This window comes from Rattus norvegicus, chromosome 5 (genome assembly GCF_036323735.1).
Source record: "Rattus norvegicus strain BN/NHsdMcwi chromosome 5, GRCr8, whole genome shotgun sequence".
Classification (NCBI taxonomy): Eukaryota; Metazoa; Chordata; class Mammalia; order Rodentia; family Muridae; genus Rattus; species Rattus norvegicus.
Genome location: NC_086023.1, coordinates 43,737,934 through 43,759,270, shown reverse-complemented (window position 1 = coordinate 43,759,270; position 21,337 = coordinate 43,737,934). Strand labels below are relative to the sequence as shown.

General features: G+C 39.3%; 1 protein-coding gene across 5 annotated transcripts in view; it reads left to right on the top strand.

Annotated features, from left to right (window-relative positions):
• Positions 1 to 5,914: 5,914 nt before the first annotated feature.
• Fhl5 (four and a half LIM domains 5) overlaps positions 5,915 to 21,337 on the top strand; it is a 48,864-nt gene continuing 33,441 nt past the window's right edge. The window contains exons 1-2 of one of the 5 annotated variants that reach the window (XM_039109426.2): positions 5,915 to 6,164; positions 7,051 to 7,115. The gene's annotated coding sequence lies outside the window, so the exon portion shown is untranslated. Of the gene's footprint in view, positions 6,285 to 6,655; positions 6,853 to 7,050; positions 7,116 to 21,337 lie in introns of those variants that run through there. The other 4 variants (NM_001013088.1, XM_017593233.3, XM_008763595.4 and 1 more) reach the window with 4 other exon arrangements.

Here is a 21,337-nt window from a genome sequence, read left to right as displayed (position 1 = left end):
GAACTTGTTTGCTATTTAATTTATGTGGTATATTTTTACAAGGAAAATGTTTATATTTCTGAAATAAAAATGAGTCAGTTTTACTTTTAAATTAATAGAGAATGCTTTCGAAGTAGAAATTTTCGAACATGTTTTGTATTACTAAGCTCCAACTCTTGCTTTTAACAGATAGAAGGCCTCCTGCCCGAAGGTCTCCGGAGGCCTCAGAAGTGGTTTAACAAGTGAGAACACTGAAGAAGCATGCATTGTTGTGTTTCAATAGAGCAAGCCACAGGGCACAGTGAGGGAAAGTGTGAGGTACACTGCAAGACTGTGCAAAGCACGTGTGTATTTGAGTGGCTAAAAGAACAGAGATGTTCTAAGGTTCGGCTGTTTGATTTCAAGGGTTGCTTTGACCCTTAGTTCTTTGTTGGAACCTGTATAACAGATAGCTAGGCTGTTCTTTTGAACACAGAATCCGTGTGTGTTTAAACCGTGCAGAAATTTTACTCAAAAGTAGACATGTTTAAAAGTTGAATTTTTGTTTTCTGTGACTATTAGGGAAGATGTACTAAAACAGTTCCTTGGAACAACAATTTAAAGAAAGTTATAAGCAACATCCTATTGTCAAAATTTTAGTATTCTGAATGTAATAAAATTAAAACCCAAATGTTCAAGGAATGCTATTTTATATGATGTCAATGAAATTTTATATTTTAATATGTTTAAATACATAAATAAAACTACCTCTTTTCTGAACCGACAAAGTGTTACTACTACATAGAAATACTTAATTACTAACTGAACATTTTGTTAAAGCTGATGATAGAACGTTATAGACAACAGTCAGGGGCTGGACAGGTGGCTCAGTGGGTAAGATACTGGCCTCTGTGATTTCCAGCACTCATGGGTGCTTTGTATCTCTAGTCCCAGGAAATCCAATGCTTTCTGGCCTCTGCAGGCACCATTCATACACAGGATATATAGGTACACATGCCTGCGAAACATCTATACACATAAAAGAAAATAATATCAATGGTTTCATATGGGTAATTTTTATTGTATATTTTCAAATAAGCAAAGGAAGAAAAATAATAAGTTGTCTATGACTGGAAAATCACTTTATTTTCTTATTCACTTCCAAATTAGTACCCAACCTATTCAACTTTTGTTTAGTAACATTGTTTCAAAAAATACAAAGGTGATACATATTTGCTTCATACATAGTCTACCATTAAAATAAACAGATGATCACATATTCATTTTAAGTTAATTTACAAAAGTAAAGTAGGAAAATGTAAAGCTATGTTAATCTTACTTGCATTTATTTAATTTGTCCAAACAATTCCTATTTTTCTTTAGTAAATAAAAGTCTCTATAAATCATATAGCTGATTTTCTCTGTAAAGACTTAATTTCTGATATTTTCTTAATGGACTGAGTTAAGAACATTATTTAAAATAAAGTTGTCTATCTGGTGAAATTTTATATGCTACACTGAAAGTAATTAAATGCAGTCTTTATAATGCTTATATTTTGAATTATTATGATTGTTGAAGGAAGTGACATTTTCTTATTACACAAAAATAATTCCTAGCATTCTTGTATTTTTTTTTTGTTGCTTGGAAGTTTACCATTTATCTTACTAAATCATTTCTCAGCCAGATTTCAGCAAATATATAACACTCTCACGGCTGTTGACTCTTTGCCACTATAATAGAGATATGGGAAAACAGGCCCCAGGTTTTCATGCTCTGTCGTGTTCTAGCTTCACTCCATTATAAAGTAAACCTATTCTGACCATCTACAACAGTGGTTCTCAACTTTCGTTAAAATAAATCCATGACCCCCTTTAGTAGTCGAAGGATTCTTTCATGGAGGTTGCCCAAGACCATGGGAAAACACATATATTTACATTTTGATTTATGAAAGTAGCAAAATTGCAGTTATGAAATAGCGATGAAATAATTGTATGGCTGGGAGTCACTACAACATGAAGAGCTATATTAAAGGGCCACAGCATTAAGAACCACTGCCCTAGAAGACAGACTCTCACTGCGCTTTGAGTAAAGACCGTAACGCTGGAGAAGACTAATGACAAGTGTCTGCCTTGAACGTGCTAGACAAGTGCTTTACTCAGATGATGAGCGAGACCAGAGTATACCAATAAACAACCATTGGTTTTGTCAAAATGCCATCAGCCACGGGAGTAAATGTTTTGCCATTATTGTTTTTCTATCAAAAACTACTTACAACAAATTGAATGAAAGGAGAGTGGGAAGAAAGCGTTGCTTTCTTTAAATTCTATGAAGTAGACCTGAGAGATAAAGTAAAAAAACACATTGCAAACTCTGGGACGATATTCTACATGCATTTTGAGTCACTATTACTGATGTGGTTGTAATTTTTTAATGAATTAACCATTTTTAACTATTAAAAAAAATTAAAATACTAAATAGCCTTAAAAAGGGATATATATATATATAAAAGAACTGAGGTAACTGAGAGGGGTGCAACCCCATAAGTGTGTGTGTGTGTGTGTGTGTGTGTGTGTATTTCTACTTTTTTGGACAGTTACTTCAGTTACTTCTTAGAAGGGGGAACAAAATACTCACAGGAGGAAATATGAGACAAAGTGTGGAGTGGAAACTGAAGGAAAGGCCATCCAGAGACTGCCACACATGGGGATCCATCCCATGTCACCAAACCGAGTCACTATTGGGAATGCCAAGAGGTGCATACTGACAGGAGCCTAATATAGCTGTCTCCTGAGAGACTCTGCCAGAACCTGACAAATACAGAGGCAGATGCAACCAATCATTGGACTGAAAGGGGGTCCCCAATGAAGGAGTTAGAGAAAGGACTGAGGTAGCTGAGGGGGATTGCAATCCCATAAGAACAATGTCAACCAACCAAGCCCCCCACCCCCGAGCTCCCAGGGACTAAACCACCAACCAAAGAGTACACATGGAGAGACCCATGGCTCCAGCCACATATGTAGCAGAGGATGGGCCTTGTCGGGCATCAATGGGAGGAGAGGCCCATGGTCCTGTGAAGGCCTGATGCTCCAGTGTAGGGGAATGCAGGAGGGAGGGGGTGGGTGGGTGAGGAGCACCCTCATGGAGGCAGGGGATGGGGGAATGGGATAAGGGGTTTCTGGAGGGAAAGCAGGAAGGGGTTTGAAATGTAGAAAAATATCCAATAAAAAAATGGGAAAAAAAGAACACTAGAGAACAAATATCTCTAACAGGTTCTAATTAAGAATAAATGGTTCTTACTTTCTGGAAATGAATCAAAAACTCTATTTAAAAGGGAAAAAGAAAGAAAGAAAACAAATGAGAAAATAGAATCTCATACCCTCAATAAGAACCATGACTTAGAGGATTTCAGAGAACAGTTGGATCACACACAAAAGTAACATTAAGTTAAGTATGATTAAGTGTCTATACATTTCTCATGTTCACAGTCTAGTGCACAAGAGAGAAACCCTTTATCTGCCTCGTCCAGCCAAAAGTACAGAAGTTCATCTTTTGTGCTTCAATGGGAGAAAGTAAAATTGTTTTCTTTCTGAGCCCTTAGGCCTTTAACTTCATCGAGGTTGGACAAACAACTGAAGGTATAATGTAGTACAGAAAATACATGTTTAAGGCATGATAGCGCATACCTATAACTTCACGTGGACTATAAAGTCAAAGTCATTTGTAGATGTCTCAGACAAAACGAACAGAGAGAATGCAACTGTTCATGTAATATTTAATAAATGTGAATGAACTTAATGCAGTAGACTTCCTGTCCTTGCCATTCTCCTAATCAATTGCCTTGATCCTTGAGTTAATAAACACTTGATAGAACTTTTATCGTTGACAGAAACAAGCAGTGGGCTGTGAGGAGAGGAAGGCCATTTCGTCATAAATTTTATCACAGCTGTTATTCCCAGCTACTTTAAAGAGAATGTTTTCTTGATTCAGAAAGTCTCGAGGGTGTTAAATAAAAGCCTAGTGAGATAGAAGAGTGTGAAGTCTTGGCTTCCTGACATGCCCTCTGCTTGCCCTCTCTGATATCCTGCTCGTCCCTGTCCAGTCGTAAGGCACAGCTTCCCACTCTGCCACAAACCCCCGCATTTAAGAAAACAATCTCGACTGTCTGAAAGCTCCAGGCCAAGTAAATACGTTCATCTGTTGCAGTGCTTTTTCTGAGACTGTTCCATAGGCTCAGCTGTTTCAATACATGGCTCCCATTAGCAGTCCTCCTTGGGTAGGTTTGGGGTGTGTATCCAAAGGTCAATGAGGGCAGAATTTGAAGTTTCAAGAGCTGCATGCTACTTCTTTTGCTCTATTTCTGGCTTGGGGCCTAGACGTGAGGTCTCAGCTTACTGCTTCAGCCACCATGCCTGCCTGCCACCATACTTGCCTGCTATGATGGGAATGTACTCTTACACCTCGAATTTTAAGTTCTTCCCTCTATAGGTTGCCTTGGACATGGTCTTTTTTTTTACAGCAATGGAAAACTAATACATAAGCTTTTTCTTTAATTTGCCTTTATATCTGTGAACCTAGCAATGGGAACTCTTCTGTATAGCTTACAGTTGATCTTTTCTTATTTAAGTATAGTGTGTACCTCTGAAGCTGTGTTTATTTATACAAATACCTAAATATTTCCCCTATACATAATCCACACAAAATTCTAGAGAAATGTAAATACTGAGGTTATGCCTGTTCCTAAGCATGCAAGAAATTTTAAATTCTGTTTCTTCCAGAATGTAGGCAACATGTATTTTTCATAAATCAATAACACATTTTAAAGCAAATGTTACTTTTTATTAATATAAAGAAAGGGTAGAAGGAACCACACTAGGGCAGAGGCAAGTGCTTATGGTTGATAAAGCAATTTATATAGTTAGGTTGAGACTAAAATGAAAGGATAATGATATGTTCTAAGAAATGTCATTTACTAAATGACATCTGACAGAAGGGCTAGAAATAGAGGCGGGTGGAGTATAGGCGAGGGAACCTAAGATGATGGGTGGATGGCAGTGCCATGTACTAAGAGACTAGGGCTAAGAAGATAAAAGGTTTCATTCAGGACTTCGGTGGCTACAAACCCCAAAGATTCCAGCAAATCACAAGGTGCCTATTAGAGTCATGTCAGATAACACTAAAGATCTGCTGGTCATAACATGTAAAGAGTCTCATAAGGAACACTGGAATTCACAGAAAAACACGGAACCAAGAATAAACCGCCAGGAAAAAAAAGAGGAAACCGGAAGTCTAACTTAGGTGAGAGGAAACCGAAGTCTAACTTAGGGAAAGTAAGGAAGCAGGTTTCAAGAACAGGCCTAGCCAGAACTTCCTGTAGAATCTGACAGTGCTCTCAGAGATTCTACTCAACGTATTGCATGACCCTAAAGATTTTCTTCTTCCTTCTGCTGGAGCAGTTCAAGTAAAAAATAAATTGAGGGGATCAGTGAGGTTGAATCAGACTGAAAACTATCCTTTTGAAAAGTGCATGGGTAAATCCAGAAGTCAGTTGCCTCATAACTTGATGGGGAGAGGCACTGTGACATCACCAAGATGGATTCCTTTCTTATAAGTGGAAGAAAATGCCAGTTTAGCAGTACTCGATTCTATCACCAGTGAAAGGCAGATACACATTTGCTGATCAGATTTTGTTCTTGCTAATCCTAATGTTTTGTCTTCATGTGACAAATCCATGTGAATAAAAAAAGCAGTTAATTGGCCCCATATTTCCTGTCCCCAGTCCCCAGTCCTTTGGTTATATTTAGCTGAGTCTGATTTCGAGAAATATTTACATGTGCCTTTATGGCTTAAAGCAACAAACATGTAAGTGTGGTTGGGAAACAATATGGGGATGTGACAGACAGAGCATTTCTTCTTTTCTCCAACCTTCTAAACTGAAAGAATGGTCTCGAATGGAAATTCTAAGAACAGTTCCCATTTGTCATATAGGTCAGCGTGACCCACTGAGAATTCTTGGGATGGATTAGTTCAAAAAACAAACCTCTCTCCTGACATTATCTGACTTCTCTGGACACTTCATATTTTGAGGATCTCAAGAAACCAGCTGAGCTCACATGAAGTCACACAGTGTGGATCATGACATAACAATCAGAAGGTCCGCCAGGGCGCCCAGGCAGAGGTCCAACCACACTGACAGTTCAGAAAGCAGGTAACTATCCTGAGTTATTTTATTCAAATCCAACACTCAAGAGTTCTCACATTTCCCAATAAAGAACTGATCGCGGCAAGAAAGAACATCTCATCTGCTGCTCTACAAAGAACTCCAAAGGTAAGAGTTCTCCTCATCCCTCCCGAACAGCTCAACAGACTAGATCTGCACTTCAGTTGTTTCCCACCAAAAGGAGGAGTTTCATAGCTACCAGAAAACAAAACCAAAAATGGATCGATTAAGGAAATACAAAATACATATTTTCGGAGAACACTTTGTTTACAATCATGACCTTAATTGAACTTAGTCAGTGGAAATTCTCAAGGGTGTGTGTGTCTGCATAAATGTTCTATATTTTAAACTTTGTGGCTTTGCCAGATACTTCAGATGCTAACACTAGTCAAATTTCCCTTTAAGGATATTCTGAAGGGAACTTTTTCCTTGTGATTTTAAGTAGAATGGACCACGGGTGGTTTTTGGCTTAGGAGGAGTCTTGGGTACGTGTCACAGAGTTGTAGGAGAGAATTTATTTTTTCCTACAAAATTGAAAGGCTGCAAGGAGCAGCCCTCAAGTAATGCTGACAAGAACTCTGTTCATTCTGGAGTCGACCTGTCTGTGATTGAGAAGGGAACCCACCATCTGTTCTCCTAGACTGTAAAGTAAAAGGAAAAAGCAGCTGAAGAAAGAGTGAGTTTTCTCCCCGCTGCTTCCTTTATGTTTGGTTATATGGCATTTTTTTTTGGCTTTTAAAATTTAAGAATGAGAGTTTTACAAACTTTCCAGAAAATTCGTAATATAAACTTTTGCTTGGAGGATGTGTGCAAACCGTGAACTCTTAGCAATAAGAGCCGATTGGTACTTCTTTCTTCTTTCTGGGTTTTACAGATTTCTCATTTTGATGAAACTCATGGATGCAGCACAGTGGCAGATAACTGGAATTGCCTCTCTGGGTTTGTGATCTTCCTTAATACATGGACATGCTTATTTTCATAAGAGGGGGGAAGGGGAAATAGTCCAAGTCTTTATTCTGTATAATTTATTTGAGTGAATAACGTTATTGTGGGGATGTTTCATGACTGAATTTCTTATACAGAACATGTTAAAGTGTTTAAGTACAGAACCCCATGTTAAAGCCTTTGTGTAAATAAGGTAACCAGAAGCCTGTTTTCTAGAAGAATCTTAATTCTCTCCAAAAGTGGGCATTGAGCAATTTCCTAATCTGTTCCAAAGGACAGAAGTAAAATGACTCCGTGTCCCACCCACATAAGTAAGTATATGAAGCCCTGCATCTGAAGTGCTATTTTTTGACATTAAGATTCCATTATTTAGGCAAAATGTGCTCGTCTCTCTCCATTTTCAGTCATACTTCTTTGGTACCTGCCATCCATTAGAAGGCAAACTCAGCATGCTGACTGTTTTGGAGTATAGAAATGTGGGAGCTTAAAACATCAATAAAATGTGTAATTCTTGCACCTATAATGAAAGAAAAAGCATTGAGTGGCTTTGGCCACTATTTCAGATTTACAACACTGTCATGTGTAAATCCTTGCAAACTTAACACAAATCGCAGACAAGATATTTCTAAGGATGTATGTTAAGATAAATGCCTGAAATCACAAGCCAAATCGCTTGATGGAGAAGGTATACTCACGTCTGCTTTCTGGTTCTATAGATGTCTCATGCTGACATTAGCTGAATGCCAGTTCTGTCTAATGAAATGGTACCTCATTGATAAAATTTCCTCTCATTCCTGACATGGTTGCTCACAGCAGTATTTTGAGTAAAGACTTAATTTGGATTAGGCAAACCTAAAGTATTTTCTACTTATTATACTGAAAGTATGTGTTTTTATAGAACATTTTAGGAAAGCGTTGATTATTTTGATGGTTTTCAATACAGGCAGCATGGAATCAGCTATCAGTTAAACTAAGCTTGCATTTCATTGCTCTTATAAATATCATATGCCTGTCTGCTACTTGGGTAACCACTGGAAGGACCTTTACAGAGGATAGGGAGTGAATGAGGAATGTTTCCCTCAAAGTACCTCGAATCCTCTTAAAATTATCAGCTCAGAAGTGTACGCACTACCCAATCAGATCACAGTGAGCTTATTTGTGACTTACGGACTCTTCTCAGAATAACAATAATGAATTGGATGCTGTGGGGGCATCCAGGGCAAAGCTGCTAGAGATCCTGACTGGGACAACATAAGACCCCTTCCAAATAATATGCCCTGGTAACTTACGTTATTTCCATCAGTTGCCTCTTTGGCCCCAGCTGTACATCTCCCTTTGTTTGTCTGATGCATTCTCAAACCTCATACAAGCCAACTAATTTCTTCCCTTTGCTTCAAATAGCATGTTTCTCAGGTATACTCCTTTAAAAAGATATCATGATCCACCTCGTGACTCAGTCCAGACACAGGATAGAATCCTTTTTGCTTCTCTTACTCTCATCTTTTTTCACTTGTTAACATTAGCCCTTCAACAAACCCCTCTGCCTCTAGCAGAATGAATAACTCCCCCCACCTTACCCCCAACTCCGTCAACTTCTTGTTGAGTCCTCATGAGCCCAATCCCCACTCATGACAGTTTTGCATTCAAAGTAGGTTCTGGGGATGCTAACATTATTAGTCTACAGGCCTCACTGAAGGGCAAGGATAACTCTTGGACTGGATGGCTGGTGCTCAAAGAGCACCTCTGGTGGTCCTCAGCGCTAGACGTTAAAAAGAGATGAACATCTTAACCAGGTTTTTCTGCAGTGCTGCACTGGCATAATCTAGTTGATGAGTAGATGAGTTGTTAATACATGAATGAACAGACTATAGGTAGATATAAAGTCCTGTGTCTATAAAAAGAAAGATTTAATACTCTTGTCAGAAGTGTTAGCACTCTTAAAAAATGTTAGCAATCCTATACTGACATGCAATTCAGTTGATGCTACTATGGGCAGAGGGTTAAATTCCTGCCAGTATAGAACTAATAATGCTTCTAATATGTGCATGTTCTCTACACATAAAGGTTAACATTTCTTTAGCAGCTATGTGATGTAACTGTCACTTGGGAAAATGTAAATGCAGTTGACACTAGGGTGCTATGCAGTCTAAATTAAGATTCTGTTTTTAAAGCGATTTCTAGTTCTACAATTAAATTACACATGCTTGTTTATTCCGGGAACATTTTTATAATTATACTGTGACAGAAGCTTCTAACCTTTGATCAAAAACTTTTCTAATTTGAACAGCTGTACTCTAATTTTATCTAATACTTTTCTGATGGTCAGATTAAAAAAAAATTTTTTTTTATTAACTTGAGTATTTCTTATATACATTTCGAGTGTTATTCCCTTTCCCGGTTTCCGGGCAAACATCCCCCTCCCCCATCCCCTTCCTTATGGGTGTTCCCCTCCCAACCCTCCCCCCATTGCCGCCCTCCCCCCATAGACTAGTTCACTGGGGGTTCAGTCTTAGCAGGACCCAGGGCTTCCCCTTCCACTGGTGCTCTCACTAGGATATTCATTGCTACCTATGGGGTCAGAGTCCAGGGTCAGTCCATGTATAGTCTTTAGGTAGTGGCTTAGTCCCTGGAAGCTCTGGTTGCTTGGCATTGTTGTACTTTTGGGGTCTCGAGCCCCTTCAAGCTCTTTCAGTTCTTTCTCTGATTCCTTCAATAGGGGACCTATTCTCAGTTCAGTGGTTTGCTGCTGGCATTCGCCTCTGTATTTGCTGTATTCTGGCTGTGTCTCTCAGGAGCGATCTACATCCGGCTCCTGTCGGTCTGCACTTCTTTGCTTCATCCATCTTGTCTAATTGGGTGGCTGTATATGTATGGGCCACATGTGGGGCAGGCTCTGAATGAGTGTTCCTTCAGTCTCTGTTTTAATCTTTGCCTCTCCCTTCCCTGCCAAGGGTATTCTTTTTCCTCATTTAAAGAAGGAGTGAAGCATTCACATTTTGATCATCCGTCTTGAGTTTCGTTTGTTCTAGGGATCTAGGGTAATTCAAGCATTTAGGCTAATAGCCACTTATCAATGAGTGCATACCATGTATGTCTTTCTGTGATTGGGTTAGCTCACTCAGGATGATATTTTCCAATTCCAACCATTTGCCTACGAATTTCATAAACTCGTTGTTTTTGATAGCTGAGTAATATTCCATTGTGTAGATGTACCACATTTTCTGTATCCATTCCTCTGTTGAAGGGCATCTGGGTTCTTTCCATTTTCTGGCTATTATAAATAAGGCTGCGATGAACATAGTGGAGCACGTGTCTCTTTTATATGTTGAGGCATCTTTTGGGTATATGCCCAAGAGAGGTATAGCTGGATCCTCAGGCAGTTCAATGTCCAATTTTCTGAGGAACCTCCAGACTGATTTCCAGAATGGTTTTACCAGTCTGCAATCCCACCAACAATGGAGGAGTGTTCCTCTTTCTCCACATCCTCGCCAGCATCTGCTGTCACCTGAGTTTTTGATCTTAGCCAATCGCACTGGTGTGAGGTGAAATCTCAGGGTTGTTTTGATTTGCATTTCCCTTATGACTAAAGATGTTGAACATTTCTTTAGGTGTTTCTCAGCCATTCGGCATTCCTCAGCTGTGAATTCTTTGTTTAGCTCTGAACCCCATTTTTTAATAGGGTTATTTGTTTCCCTGCGGTCTAACTTCTTGAGTTCTTTGTATATTTTGGATATAAGGCCTCTATCTGTTGTAGGATTGGTAAAGATCTTTTCCCAATCTGTTGGTTGCCGTTTTGTCCTAACCACAGTGTCCTTTGCCTTACAGAAGCTTTGCAGTTTTATGAGATCCCATTTGTCGATTCTTGATCTTAGAGCATAAGCCATTGGTGTTTTGTTCAGGAAATTTTTTCCAGTGCCCATGTGTTCCAGATGCTTCCCTAGTTTTTCTTCTATTAGTTTGAGTGTGTCTGGTTTGATGTGGAGGTCCTTGATCCACTTGGACTTAAGCTTTGTACAGGGTGATAAGCATGGATCGATCTGCATTCTTCTACATGTTGCCCTCCAGTTGAACCAGCACCATTTGCTGAAAATGCTATCTTTTTTCCATTGGATGGTTTTGGCTCCTTTGTCAAAAATCAAGTGACCATAGGTGTGTGGGTTCATTTCTGGGTCTTCAATTCTATTCCATTGGTCTATCTGTCTGTCTCTGTACCAATACCATGCAGTTTTTATCACTATTGCTCTGTAATACTGCTTGAGTTCAGGGATAGTGATTCCCCCTGAAGTCCTTTTATTGTTGAGGATAGCTTTAGCTATCCTGGGTTTTTTGTTATTCCAGATGAATTTGCAAATTGTTCTGTCTAACTCTTTGAAGAATTGGATTGGTATTTTGATGGGGATTGCATTGAATCTGTAGATTGCTTTTGGTAAAATGGCCATTTTTACTATATTAATCCTGCCAATCCATGAGCATGGGAGATCTTTCCATCTTCTGAGGTCTTCTTCAATTTCTTTCCTCAGTGTCTTGAAGTTCTTATTGTACAGATCTTTTACTTGCTTGGTTAAAGTCACGCTGAGGTACTTTATATTATTTGGGGCTATTATGAAGGGTGTCGTTTCCCTAATTTCTTTCTCGGCTTGTTTCTCTTTTGTATAGAGGAAGGGAACTGATTTATTTGAGTTAATTTTATACCCAGCCACTTTGCTGAAGTTGTTTATCAGCTTTAGTAGTTCTCTGGTGGAACTTTTGGGATCACTTAAATATACTATCATGTCATCTGCAAATAGTGATATTTTGACCTCTTCTTTTCCGATCTGTATCCCTTTGATCTCCTTTTGTTGTCTGATTGCTCTGGCTAGAACTTCAAGAACTATATTGAATAAGTAGGGAGAGAGTGGGCAGCCTTGTCTAGTCCCTGATTTTAGTGGGATTGCTTCAAGTTTCTCTCCATTTAGTTTAATGTTAGCAACTGGTTTGCTGTATATGGCTTTTACTATGTTTAGGTATGGGCCTTGAATTCCTATTCTTTCCAGGACTTTTATCATGAAGGGGTGTTGAATTTTGTCAAATGCTTTCTCAGCATCTAATGAAATGATCATGTGGTTCTGTTCTTTCAGTTTGTTTATATAATGGATCACGTTGATGGTTTTCCGTATATTAAACCATCCCTGCATGCCTGGGATGAAGCCTACTTGATCATGGTGGATGATTGTTTTGATGTGCTCTTGAATTCGGTTTGCCAGAATTTTATTGAGTATTTTTGCGTCGATATTCATAAGGGAAATTGGTCTGAAGTTCTCTTTCTTTGTTGTGTCATTGTGTGGTTTAGGTATAAGAGAGTAATTGTGGCTTCGTAGAAGGAATTCGGTAGGGCTCCATCTGTTTCAATTTTGTGGAATAGTTTGGATAATATTGGTATGAGGTCTTCTATGAACGTTTGATAGAATTCTGCACTAAACCCGTCTGGACCTGGGCTCTTTTTGGTTGGGAGACCTTTAATGACTGCTTCTATTTCCTTAGGAGTTATGGGGTTGTTTAACTGGTTTATCTGTTCCTGATTTAACTTCGATACCTGGTATCTGTCTAGGAAATTGTCCATTTCCTTAAGATTTTCAAATTTTGTTGAATATAGGTTTTTATAGTAAGATCTGATGATTTTTTGAATTTCCTCTGAATCTGTAGTTATGTCTCCCTTTTCATTTCTGATTTTGTTAATTTGGACACACTCTCTGTGTCCTCTCGTTAGTCTGGCTAAGGGTTTATCTATCTTGTTGATTTTCTCAAAGAACCAACTTTTGGTTCTGTTGATTCTTTCTATGGTCCTTTTTGTTTCTACTTGGTTGATTTCAGCTCTGAGTTTGATTATTTCCTGCCTTCTACTCCTCCTGGGTGTATTTGCTTCTTTTTGTTCTAGAGCTTTTAGGTGTGCTGTCAAGCTGCTGACATATGCTCTTTCCTGTTTCTTTCTGCAGGCACTCAGCGCTATGAGTTTTCCTCTTAGCACAGCTTTCATTGTGTCCCATAAGTTTGAGTATGTTGTATCTTCATTTTCATTAAATTCTAAAAAGTTTTTAATTTCTTTCTTTATTTCTTCCTTGAGCAGGTTATCATTGAGTAGAGCATTGTTCAATTTCCACGTATATGTGGGCATTCTTCCCTTATTGTTATTGAAGACCAGTTTTAGGCCGTGGTGGTCCGATAGCACGCATGGGATTATTTCTATCTTTCTGTACCTGTTGAGGCCCGTTTTTTGACCAATTATATGGTCAATTTTGGAGAAAGTACCATGAGGAGCTGAGAAGAAGGTATATCCTTTTGCTTTAGGATAGAATGTTCTATAAATATCCGTTAAGTCCATTTGGCTCATGACTTCTCTTAGTCTGTCGACATCACTGTTTAATTTCTGTTTCCATGATCTGTCCATTGATGAGAGTGGGGTGTTGAAATCTCCCACTATTATTGTGTGAGGTGCAATGTGTGTTTTGAGCTTTAGTAAGGTTTCTTTTATGTATGTAGGTGCCCTTGTATTTGGGGCATAGATATTTAGGATTGAGAGTTCATCTTGGTTGATTTTTCCTTTGATGAATATGAAGTGTCCTTCCTTATCTTTTTTGATGACTTTTAATTGAAAATTGATTTTATTTGATATTAGAATGGCTACTCCAGCTTGCTTCTTCTGACCATTTGCTTGGAAAGTTGTTTTCCAGCCTTTCACTCTGAGGTAGTGTCTGTCTTTGTCTCTGAGGTGTGTTTCCTGTAGGCAGCAGAATGCAGGGTCCTCGTTGCGTATCCAGTTTGTTAATCTATGTCTTTTTATTGGGGAGTTGAGGCCATTGATATTGAGAGATATTAAGGAATAGTGATTATTGCTTCCCGTTATATTCATATTTGGATGTGAGGTTATGTTTGTGTGCTTTCATTCTCTTTGTTTTGTTGCCAAGATGATTAGTTTCTTGCTTCTTCTAGGGTATAGCTTGCCTCCTTATGTTGGGCTTTACCATTGATTATCCTTTGTAGTGCTGGATTTGTAGAAAGATATTGTGTAAATTTGGTTTTGTCATGGAATATCTTGGTTTCTCCATCAATGTTAATTGAGAGTTTTGCTGGATACAGTAACCTGGGCTGGCATTTGTGTTCTCTTAGGGTCTGTATGACATCAGTCCAGGATCTTCTGGCCTTCATAGTTTCTGGCGAGAAGTCTGGTGTGATTCTGATAGGTCTCCCTTTATATGTTACTTGACCTTTTTCCCTTACTGCTTTTAATATTCTTTCTTTATTTTGTGCGTTTGGTGTTTTGACAATTATGTGACGGGAGGTGTTTCTTTTCTGGTCCAATCTATTTGGAGTTCTGTAGGCTTCTTGTATGTCTATGGGTATCTCTTTTTTTAGGTTAGGGAAGTTTTCTTCTATGATTTTGTTGAAGATATTTACTGGTCCTTTGAGCTGGGAGTCTTCACTCTCTTCTATACCTATCATCCTTAGGTTTGATCTTCTCCTTGAGTCCTGGATTTCCTGTATGTTTTGGACCAGTACCTTTTTCCGCTTTACATTATCTTTGACAGTTGAGTCAATGATTTCTATGGAATCTTCTGCTCCTGAGATTCTCTCTTCCATCTCTTGAATTCTGTTGGTGAGGCTTGTATCTACAGCTCCTTGTCTCTTCTTTTGGTTTTCTATATCCAGGGTTGTTTCCATGTGTTCTTTCTTGATTGCTTCTATTTCCATTTTTAATTCCTTCAACTGTTTGATTGTGTTTTCCTGGAATTCTTTCAGGGATTTTTGCGATTCCTCTCTGTAGGCTTCTACTTGTTTATTAATGTTTTCCTGTGTTTCCCTAAGTGTGTTCATGTCTTTCTTGAAGTCCTCCAGCATCATGATCAAATATGATTTTGAAACTAGATCTTGCTTTTCTGGTGTGTTTGGATATTCCATGTTTGTTTTGGTGGGAGAATTGGGCTCCGATGATGGCATGTAGTCTTGGTTTCTGTTGCTTGGGTTCCTGCGCTTGCCTCTCGCCATCAGATTATCTCTAGTGTTACTTTGTTCTGCTGTTTCTGACAGTGGCTAGACTGTCCTATAAGCCTGTGTGTCAGGAGTGCTGTAGACCTGTTTTCCTCTCTTTCAGTCAGTTATGGGGACAGAGTGTTCTGCTTTCGGGCGTGTAGTTTTTCCTCTCTACAGGTCTTCAGCTGTTCCTGTGGGCCTGTGTCTTGAGTTCACCAGGCAGCTTTCTTGCAGCAGAAAATTTGGTCTTACCTGTGGTCCCGAGGCTCAGGTTTGCTCGTGGGGTGCTGCCCAGGGGCTGTCTGCAGCGGCAGTAACCAGGAAGACCTGTGCCGCCCCTTCTGGGAGCTTCAGTGCACCAGGATTCCAGATGGTCTTTGGCTTTTTCCTCTGGCGTCCGAGATGTGTGTGCAGGGAGCAGTCTCTTCTGGTTTCCCAGGCTTGTCTGCCTCTCTGAAGGTTTAGCTCTCCCTCCCACGGGATTTGGGTGCAGAGAACTGTTTATCCGGTCTGTTTCCTTCAGGGTCCGGCGGTGTCTCTGGCAGGGGTCCTGCCGCTCCTGGGCCCTCCCCCACGGGAGCCCAGAGGCCTTATACAGTTTCCTCTTGGGCCAGGGATGTGGGCAGGGGTGAGCAGTGTTGGTGGTCTCTTCCGCTCTGCAACCTCAGGAGTGCCCACCTGACCAGGCGGTTGGGTCTCTCTCTCACCGGGTCTGGGAGCAGAGAGCTGCTGCGGGCCGGGATCCGCGGGTGTGGGACTTCCGGTAAACACAGAACGTGCCCGGTCCTAGAGAAATTCTGCTTCTGTGTGTCCCAAGCTCACCAGGCAGCTTTCTTGCAGCAGAAAATTTGGTCTTACCTGTGGTCCCGAGGCTCAGGTTCGCTCGTGGGGTGCTGCCCACGGGCTCTCTGCAGCGGCAGCAACCAGGAAGACCCAGATTAAAAATTTTAAAACTCTCTGACCTCAATTAAGAAGCTTAACATCAGAGCGTGTGTTATTCTAACTTTTTAAAAATATTGATGTAATGGATATTTAACTTATTCTACTTAATTTCAGTCAAAGTGATACTGTTAAATACCATTACAAATACCATGTCAATGATGTCTAATGTTATTTTAAAGAAAACCCTTTAAAATCCTAGTCCAACTTAAGTTTAACAACTATCCAGAAGGCTATAATTAAAAGCACAAAAAATACTTTGAAACTATTCACCACGAGTCAACAAATATTTCATGTGAGGAGCCACAATTAAATAGTTTGGGCCTTATAACTACTGACCCTCATGTTGCAGCTGCCATGAAGGCAAAGCAAGAGTGCTCCATGAGCATAGCTGCACCACTGCAACCAGCCAGCATGCTGTGCATGAGTGTGGCTTCTCTCTACTGTAACTTGACACCGCAATACATTGCGTTAAGTCATGTGTGCACGACTGCCTTCCACTGTAACTGGAGATTTTGACAATAAAGTTCATGGGTATGGCTGAATTTTAATACAACTTTATTTAGGAAATTGAATTTGAACTTTATATATTTCAAAATGTTATAATTTCTGTCATTTAGAAATATAAACAGTATAATCTCAAAATGTTATGTTATGATTTCTGTCATCTAGAAATACAAACAGTGTATTCAGGGCTCAAGACATACAGACAGGTGGTGCCGAGCTTTGGCTGAAGTTGCAGACTTCTCTAGAGCCTCTACCTAGGCACTCTATCTGCCTGAGTTTCAGAAGCTTCTGTGGACATACACATACATGTGCTTTTTCATAAGAAATGGCAGGTAGTTTTCATCTAATGCTGAGATATTCTAACATAAAACTGACTAAGGAAACTTTTCGAATACTATACAGAAATGTCCTTTGTCTACCATATATGACTATTAAAATGTATATTTATCACTCATTCATGTCATTACTCATTTCGTCATAAAAACATTGATTAATATACATAAATTACATTATACATGAAAATTCAGATACTCTAGATCCACAAAATGTAATTCATTATACCTAAAGAAAAATTAAGTTGAATTCCAAGGATACTTTAAATATAAATTAGTGATTATTCTAAGAAATCTCATTGGGGTATACATATATTGTTTAATTTGCTCATTTTGATTGCCTGGTGGCTCATGTTTGCCTAGTGGTGCATGGCTTTAATCCAAACACTCAGAGGCAGAGACAGGTGGATCTCTATGCATTTGAAGCCATTCTGGTCTACATTTTGAGTTCCAGAACAGCCATAGCTGCATAGTGAGGCCCTGCCAAAAAAATTAATTAGTTTTTGGGGGAATTTTTTTTTACTATTTTTAGGTTACATTTTTATAGTAAGCAGTATAAAAAGAGAACAAATGTTCTCTCATACATGTTTCTCACATAATAATTTGGGTGAAAAGATCTTAAATGTAATACTTTCACACCCTTGATTCTTCTTTCTCAATATATACATACACACAAAGTTAGATAAGCATGAAGCCACATATTTTGTACTGTATATGTACATTTGGAATTTTCACTTCCATGTTTGTCTTCTTGAACTTATGAAACAATCAAAATTAGACACAACTATAGTATATGGATCAATTTATTACCCACTTTATTATTGTTAATTAAAGCTGTCTTAAGAGCACAATTGTGTGAAGAAGAAGGATTCACTCTTGCCATGAGCCTCACTTTTGCCCAGAGTGTAGACATAGGCAGAGCACCTTCATAATCTGGGAAGATACTGAGAGCTGTTTGCAGGAAAGGCAGCACAGCAAGATCAGGGCACCTGAGTCCTCAGCAAAGTAAATGAGAAGTGCACCATGTGGGAGCACTCCTTTCTCTTACTTAGAGTTGAAGTAACTTGGGGAATATAGAATGGAGAGTTTTATCCTCAGTGCTTCCAAATGGGAGAAATTCATGCAAAAGAAGAGAATATGGAAGGATAAATCTTCTCTTACAGAATCTTTAATTTAAAAAAAATGCAGTCTTGGTCTGTTTTAAATATTAGTCACATGTGAAAATTGTTGAAGCAACAAGCAAGATAAAAATTTAAGTTAAAGTAATTGATCTGCTTTTCCAATACTCTCTAAAGTTGGCCAAGAAGCAAACTGTGGCCTAGGTTGTAGTGGAGTGTGAAGCTGAGCTTTTAAGGCCTATAGAAACAGTTTTACCTGTGACCATCTGTTGTTATACAGGTATGGACAAGGAGACTGCTATCTATAAGCCCTTCTACAACTCTGCTCTATTGTAATATACCTCTAATTGTAATACTCCTCCCATTCTATAGCCTGTGGCTGCAGCTTCCCTCAGCTTCAGAAACTGTTTCTGACTCTCTGTACTATTCAGCTTTTAAAACATAACTCTGAATTTTACCTGCAGTTTCTAAAAATTTTTGTGGCTTCCCTGGCCACCTTTTCCATACCTCAAAGCATTTTCAAGGAGGCGCTTTCCTTTATTCTCACACTCCATTTCATCTACAGATATTACTGGGGACTCAGAATTGTACATCAGTGATGGTCTGTGCTGAGTCTTGGTGTTTCATTATAATAGTAATATCCTAAATTAAGACAAAGCTCAAGAATAGTATACCTGGATCTTGAAGTACATTGATTACCATCTTTCTGAGGAACCACTGCCTAACTGATTTCTTAGTGGCTGTAGAAGTTTGCACTCTCACCAGCAATGGATGAGTGTTCCCCGTGTTAGGAACCTGACTGAAAACAGGTTTTACTTTGCACTTTCTGCATAACAGGAAAGACTATTAACTAGAGAAGATGAGAGGTACAAGTGCTACTCTTCTGAGAGCCATGATCCAGAGTCCAGTCTAAAAGAGAAATGGAGGAAAGATGTTATGTCTCTGTCCTGGTTTAGTTTCTATTGCTATAATAAATACTATGACCAATGCTGAGGATCAACTCTGCTTAATCTTTGAGAGGAAGAACATATACAAGTTAAAACTGCACTTTAAACATTGTTCTCCACTTAGTATCATCATTATGATCAACGAATTTTAGACTCTCCAGAAAAGAGTTTACAGCTACTGATTGGTGTTATCGCCACTCTACAGGCTGTGGTTGTATTATTCTTAATCACATTCTGCTGGGAAGTAGACTACCCACCACATTATTTTGTCTGATGAGCCAGAAATGAGAGCCTTCCTTCCAATAGCCACAGTAATCCAATAATTATCATAATAAACAAAATCAAATATTGGCTTGCACTGAAGGTTGGATGGGACTTGTGTTTTCTTCGGAAGATAATTATTTCCCTTGGTACAGCTGCCAGCAGGTTGGTCTCCGCCGTGGAGCAAACCTCTGCATTTACGGGTAGGATGCTGTTACCTGACAGTAATTAAAACCTGGAGAGGGGTGCAGACAAGCAGCTTTTTTTTTTCTATTTTCAGAAAATAGATCTGTAATGAAAGCCATCAAAAAAAAAAAAACAGCACAAAGTAAATTATCTAAGCACCAGGAACCTAAACTATACTGAATTGAAGCATTTTTGCTAACTACTATTTCATCTTTGGAAGGAAGGAAGGAAGGAAGGAAGGAAGGAAGGAAGGAAGGAAGGAAGGAAGGAAGGAAGGAAGGGAGGGAAGGAGGGAGGGAGGGAGGGAGGGAGGGAAGGAAAGAAAGGAAGGAAGGAAAGAAAGAAAGAAAGAAAGAAAGAAAGAAAGAAAGAAAGAAAGAAAGAAAGAAAGAAAGAAGGAAAGAAAGAAGTGAGTGTGTTCTTCTGAACCCAATTTTCCCATTTGTTAGACAAGAAAAACAAAGTAGAACAAACTTAAGGAATTCAAACGGTCCCTTGCCCTCCCGCCCCCAGTTCCCACTCAGCTCCCAGACAGGATCTGTGAAAGGGTGTTCCCAAGCTTGCTTTAGGGGAATGGAAAATAAATTGAGCACTAAGAGACTGCTGTCTCAGTCTTGCGTGCCACTCAAGGAGTCTCCAGACAAGACTCGGCGTTTCCCTCCCGACTTGCCCTTTTTCTTCCATTTCTCTTTCTCTTCCTCTTTGTCCTGAGGGCTAAACATTTTTATATAGCATTGCATGGCATATTAATTCGCTATGTAACTAATTTGCTGAGGAGGCAATGAGCTCACCGAAGGTGAAGTGGAGTAGCAATTTGTGTGAGGTGACCCCAACAGTAACAAGTGTAAGGCAGTCAGTCAGTAGCATCTAACTTGATCTGATCTGAACAGAAACCTCTCATTCTTAGCCCCTTAGTTAACGAAGCTTGGGCTTCGAAAGATCATACATGGGAATTTTGTAATGAAAAGCAAAGCTCATTCAAGTAAATGTAGTTAACAATGTAATGCTGTTCTATTAAATATTTAAAAATTTTGATTTAAAGGTGCGTTCAAATTTCAGAGACAGCACTAGAAGGAAGACCTAAGGTATGGTAGATGCCTTCTTTGTGGCTTAGTTCCCATGTGTAACGTGGCAATGTTAAAGTGAACTGAGTTTTTACATTTCATGCTCACCACCAAGAGACTGCGTAGAGATATGTGTTGAGATTTGATTTAAAAAATTGAGACAGGCAATTCCTGCATGTGATACCAAGTCCCAAAGCTATGAAAGGCTCTCCTGAGAAAAGAAAACCATGTCTTCCTACATTATCATCACAATGCCTCGTGTGCTTTTTAAGTAAATTCTTAGTTGACTGGAAAGCAGGGTAGATTTTGAGTAAATTCCAATGTTACGGAACCATTGTGGTGACAGATTACAGACAACACACAAATACTTAAATATCTTGTCACTATTGCTGTCTATACATCCTGTATTTCCCAAGTGGTTTCCTCCTCAACATTTCTTTGCATTTCTATAACTGGTAATTTTTTATGATATGTATTAGATTTTTTATTGGATATTTTTATTTACATTTCAAATGTTATTCCCTTTCCTGGTTTCCCAGCCATAAGCCCCGTATCTCATCCCCCTCTCTTTCTACTATAAGGGTGTTCCCACTCTCCAAACACCCCCACTGACATTCACCTACACTGGTGGGGTCCAGCCTTGGCAGGACCAAAGACTTCTCTTTCCATTGGTTCCCAACAAGGCCATCCTCTGCTGCATGTGTATCTGGAACCATAGGTCTGTTCATGTATAGTCTTAGGGTAGTCGTTTAGTCCCTGGGAGCTCTGGTTAGTTGGTATTGTTGTTCTTATGGGATTGTAAGTACCTTCAGCTCCTTCAATCCTTTCTCTAATTCCTCCAATGGGAATCCCATTCTC